The sequence below is a fragment of the Lactuca serriola genome, chromosome 3, assembly GCF_051521515.1.
Source record: "Lactuca serriola cultivar US96UC23 chromosome 3, Lser_US96UC23_V15, whole genome shotgun sequence".
Taxonomy (NCBI): domain Eukaryota; kingdom Viridiplantae; phylum Streptophyta; class Magnoliopsida; order Asterales; family Asteraceae; genus Lactuca; species Lactuca serriola.
In genome coordinates, this window is record NC_136410.1 from 89,526,245 (window position 1) to 89,532,244 (window position 6,000).

Sequence of the window (6,000 nt, forward strand, 5' to 3'; positions counted from 1 at the left end):
ACCAAATAGGGAAAGTTTCTAATCGCCCAAGTTTCATTTGGATAGAAACTTGGAATCATACAACTTGGTTGCATGATGAATGAGAAATTTCATATTTGGAAATTAGACTAATTCGTTGACAAAGTGTCAAGTGAAGGACTAGGAGATCGAGTACACAAGGTTGTGTGTTGATCAAGTCCACCACAAGAGTAACAAAGATATGCGTCATGATTTACTAAGTTTAAGTAAATATTGTTGGGCTGAAAAGAGTTTTGATGTTGCGTCTTTTAGGCTCGTTAGATTAGCCTTTTATTCTCCGGTTTGGGCCTGTCCAACCGAGAGCCTTTTATGTAATGTATATAAGTTAAATGCTTGCATGCATATTAGGTTAAGATTCTAGAGGGTATCGAAACAGCGATTGATCAAGAGTATTATATTTTTCTGTAATCGTTCTTGTAATCTTCTAATCCTTTACAGTTGATGTTCTTAATCGAGCTCTTCTAAGGATTTTATTTAATCATTCGACACGTTTGATTCAAGCTGTTTGTTCTTATTATTGTGTTTTTAACTGTTTTATATTCATATACTTGTTCAAGATCTAATCGATCTTTGAAGATTAAAAGTTGTTTTAATCCCATCAATTGGTATCAGAGCAGGAGGCTGTGTAATCGATACACATCTTTTCTGTGAAAAAGATTTCCATTAGGGTTTTCCGCAATCATCGATATTTATTGAGCTGTCATCTTAATTGATGTATCTTAGTATTTATTGTTTTTCCCTAATCTGCTTTATTACAAGTCTGATCTTTGAACAGGTTTTTACGATCATTATGGACGCAACGCAATCAAACCCTATTAATATTTCCAACAGCATCGGTTTAACGACAAAGATTCCAATCTTGTACACCCATGACTATGAAGTATGGGCGCATCATTTCGAAGATTATGTGATTGGATCGGAGGACAATGGTTATCTCATATGGGAAGCCATCATCAGTGGACCGTTTTCTCATTCTACGTCGTCCAGAATCATTAAGACGCAAAAAGAGTACAATGATCTGCTCAAGGACGTGACGAATATCGCGCAAGATGAAAAAGACAAACTCCAGTGCAATATTAAGGCACTTAGGTTGATCAGATTCGCCCTTCAGTCCGACACATTCAGGCTGGTCAGTTCATGCACTACGGCAAAGGAAGTGTGGGATAGACTTCGCGAACTGTATTCCACAGACGAAGATCTTGAACATTCTATCCAAACCTTACTTCTATCTGAATTTGATGAATTCAGGCAAGGGGCCGAAGAAACTGTGACCCAGACGTTTGATCGCTTCAATCATCTTCTCAGCAAGATGATCAAACACGACATTGAAAGGAAGCTTATCGAACAAAAGGTTACTTTCTTGAACGGACTACGATCTGAATGGAGAGCAGTTGTTTCCACAGTCAAAGCCCATGAACAGTTTAAATCATATTCTTTGGCAAAACTGGTGGGTATTCTAAAGTCCCAAGAGAAGAATGTGGTTCAAGAGAAGAATGTTGTCTCTAGTCTTGGTTCGTTGGCCCTCCTATCTAAAAGTAAAGCTGTGGTGGAGGATGAAGAGCTCAACTTGGATGAATATGACCTCTCAACTGAGGATTATGCCATGATGGTATCCAATCCTAAGAGGTTCATAAAGAAGAGATTCCCAAGCAACAAAAACCGAAACTGGCAGGGGAGTTATAGCTCAGAAAAGGCAAACAATGAACCGAAAGCTGAGGAGCCCAAAAAGGAACCGAAAGCAGATGGCGATTCCGGAGTAAGCTGTTTCTATTGTGGTGGCAAGAACCACTACGCTAAGGACTGTGTTCTTAAGAAGATGGCTGAAAAGGACAATGGAAATGATGAGGAAGCTGTGCTGCAGAAGAGATTGGATGAGTTAAGAAAGAAGAAGTCTACCGCTAACCCTTCTATTAATGCTCTTATTGTGCAGGGTTCGGTCAATGACGATGAGTTCGGTAGCACTGAAGTTTGGTCTACTGACTCAGAAGACGAAGAAGTGAGAAAGCCTACTCATGGAAAGGCATATGTGGCTAAGGAGGAAAGCAGTGGTGGAAAATGCTTCATGGTGACTGAGGTGTCTCAAATGAGGGGATACAACACCGATGGAGGAAGCAATGGACCGAAGGTGCAGGAGGATATGTGCTTTACGGCTAAACCACTCAGCCAGCAGTTCAATGAACTCGATGAACTGATAAAGAAAGTACAATCTGCTTTTATTTCATCTAAAGTACCACCATCCTCTTACGAGAAAGAACTAAAAAATATCAATACAAGAATTTCTCATTTAGATAGTAGCCTAACTCAAACTCGAGTCACCAATTCTAACCTGACTGATCAATTAAGCAGGGTGGCGTCGAAGAGTGAGGAGCGGCGAATGTGGATTGAGTTAAAAGAGTCGGAATTAATTAAAGTTAAAGACGAAAACATTTATTTGCAGAGAGACAATTTGAAATTGTTAAAACAACGAAATGTTTTTTGTTTAATAGCTAAACGTTTATATTCCAATATTACTCAACTTCACTTGGACTGTGAGATAGGTCAAAAGATCCATCGCATGATTTGCCCTTTCTAGAATTTAAGGAGGATGAAATCGATGCCGAAGCTTACAATTGTGAAAGTGTGATATCGTCTGATAATGTCAATCCAACCTATATGTATGGACTGGACAAAATTGAGTCCTTCATTAAGTCCAAAGACCACAAGGACATGCTCAAAAACCTTTTGGACGAAAATGACCGACTTAAACTGAGAACCGAAACCATGCAAAAATTTGACTCTCTTAACGCCAACGTAAGCTCAGAAAACAAAATCGATGTTGAAAATTCATCTGAGCTTAACGAGGACGAAAACATGAGTGAAATTTCTGTGGAGGATACGGTTGACTGCTCAGAATTTGTTAAAAGCGAAACTGAAAACCACAAAAACCTTATTTCTGAAAATTCTGTGGAATTTGCTAGATTGTCCCAACAAAAGTCCCCGAAATTAGTAGAAAAAGCTGTTGTGTATCAAAAGGTCAGGACCACTCCAAATCAAGTATACAAGGTGACTAGAGTAACCGAACATCAAACAGCTGAACTCACAGCTATTGTTAACGAAGACAATGCTGATGGTTGTGATGAGTATTTCTGGGAAGCTCCTATTGATAATGGAAACGAAACCGTTGGTCTTTCTGAAAGAACCTCCTGGATGAAGAAAGGGAGGTACATACCTGAACCCTTGAACAAGCCTGATAATTTCAGTGAACCAAGTACAAGTGGTACCAAAGATATTCCTCAAGAGGATGATTGTTTAGCAAAAGAAGACATTCCTTCAACACCTACAGCTCGAAGCGAAACTTCATCAGATACTCCTTCCACTTCCTCAGTGCAAACTGAATCTTCTTCAGATATTCCATCTGTTCATTCTGCACAAAGAAAAACTACTGAAGTTCAAAAGGAATCAGTCAAAGTTACAGCAAAAACAAGAGCGAACGTTCATCATCAACCTAAGCAGATGAGGGATAAGAAGATAGAGAGGAACCAAAGATACAGGAAAAATCTTTCTGAAAGGAAACAATTCTGGCACTCCCAGAACGCATACTATACACACAAGGACAAGAATCTGAAGTATGAAAACATTCCTGTACGAAAGCCTGAAAGTTCCACTAACCGAAAGCCAAGGTTCGGTTCACAAGAAGATACTAACCGAAAGCCAAGGTTCGGTTCACAAGAAGATACTAACCGAAAGCCAAGGTTCGGTTCGCAAGAAGATACCAACCGAAAGCCAAGGTTCGGTTCTGAAAAGGACTTCAACCGAAACCAAAGGTTCGGTTCCAAGAACAACACCAACCGAACACAGAGGTTCGGCTCCAAAATGAAAAAGGAACAAGACTCAAAGGTTAACCCCACCAACGATCAAAAGCAAAAGGGTCACCTAGAGTCATCAGCAAGGAAGACATCTCAATCCAAATCCAAATCCTCTCTTCCTAATTCTTCTCGTTCTTTTACTTCCACTCATTCATCTCCATCTAGTTCCAAAACTAATCCCGCTTGCCCTCGAAAACCTCATTCTTCAGCTGAACAGAAGGGAAAGCAAAAGGTCGATGAATCCAAACCTGAGTCCAAAACGAACATCCCTAATGTTCATAAAATAAAAGTCTTTACAATTAAAAAGAAAGATGAAACAACTCTAATAAAACGAACATATCTAGTTGACATCTCTCTTACTATGCATGTTCCCATGAAAAGCTCACATGGACCCAAGAAACTTTGGGTTCCTAAATCGGCTTAATTTTTGCAAGTTATAAGTGACGAGCAGTTTGACGAAGAATGGTACACCGACAGTGGCTGCTCGCGTCACATGACAGGGAGGAAAGAGGAGCTTAGGGAATACAGATCCCTTGCAAATGGTGGCAACGTTAAGTTTGGAAATAACTCTTTCGGGACCATAAAGGGATATGGGATGATAACGAATGGTGATTTTACCATAAGAAAGGTGGCCTATGTGGAAGGACTTCAACACAACCTCATCAGTGTATCTCAGCTTGTTGGAGGTACTGGTCTCAAAGTTTCATTTGATGATGAAGGTTCTGAAATCATAGAGAAAAAGACAAAGAAAGTGATTCTGAAGTCAGAACGAAAGGGCGAAATGTTTCCTCTGAACTTGAAACCCATCAAAGGAAACCCAGTCATATGTCTGCTATCAAAAGCTCAATCCGACGAAAGCTGGTTGTGGCACCGAAGACTCTCTCATCTCAATTTCAAGGATATCAACCGACTTGTCACTGGAGGTCATGTTAGGGGTCTTCCATTGCTCAAGTTTGACAGAGAGCATTTGTGTGCTGCATGCGAAATGGGAAAGCAGAGTCGTCAAAGTCACCCATACATAATTAACACAAAAGTTGCTGAACCACTCGAATTGCTTCATATCGATTTGTGTGGTCCTTCATCTATTGAAAGCATCGGTGGTAGCAAGTACATTCTTGTTATCGTTGATGACTTCTCTCGATTTACATGGGTGTTCTTTCTAAAGCTCAAATCTGAAGCGACTCAAAAGCTGAAAGTGTTTATCAAACAAATTGAAGTCCAGCTCAAGAAGGTCGTTCGCAACATAAGGAGCGACAATGGTCTCGAATTCAAGAACAAAGAGTTTGAAGAGTTTCTTGCAGAAAAGGGAATCAGTCATAACTTCTCAGCTCCCTACACACCACAACAGAACGGAATAGTCGAAAGACGTAACCGATCGTTGTGTGAAGCTGCCCGAACTATGTTAAGTTTCGCTTCCTTACCTCTTTATTTTTGGGCTGACGCTATTTCTGCTGCTTGTTATACACAAAACAGGTCCTATCTCAACAAGCGATTCACGCTCACACCATATGAGATAATAAATAACAGAAAACCCAACGTGAAATTTTTCCACGTGTTTGGCTCAAGGTGTTTCATCTTTAACTCTAAAGAACACCGCAACAAGTTTGATGTCAAGGCTGACGAGGGAATCTTTCTGGGTTACTCACTCACTTCAAAGGCGTACAGGGTCCTAAACAAACGATCAAGAAGGATTGAAGAGACATACTATGTGACCTTCGACGATAGCTATGTCAAGAAGCTACAGGCCATAGATGACACTGCCAGGGAAATCTTTCCTCAAACTGGTCAAGTCACAGTCTCAATCGCCAATATGTACGAGAACTTTCTAGATCTCTTTGACGAACCGGAAAAAGCTTCTCTCTCCGAAGCAGGTGCAGCTGACAACAAGATAGATCATATGAAGAAGATTGTCGAAGAAGCTGCAAGAAGAATGCATGAAGGAGAATCGCCCACTGATGACTCTCCAACCGACAATGCTTCAGTCGAGGGGCATCCAAGTTCTCATATCGAGGGGGAGAAAAGCTCTACAACCTCACCCGAAGGTCCTTCTCCAACCGAAGGTGCCCCTCCAAACGAAGGTGCTTCAATGCCTGAAACTCCAGCACCACAAGAAACCCCTGAAACTCATGTTTCTCAA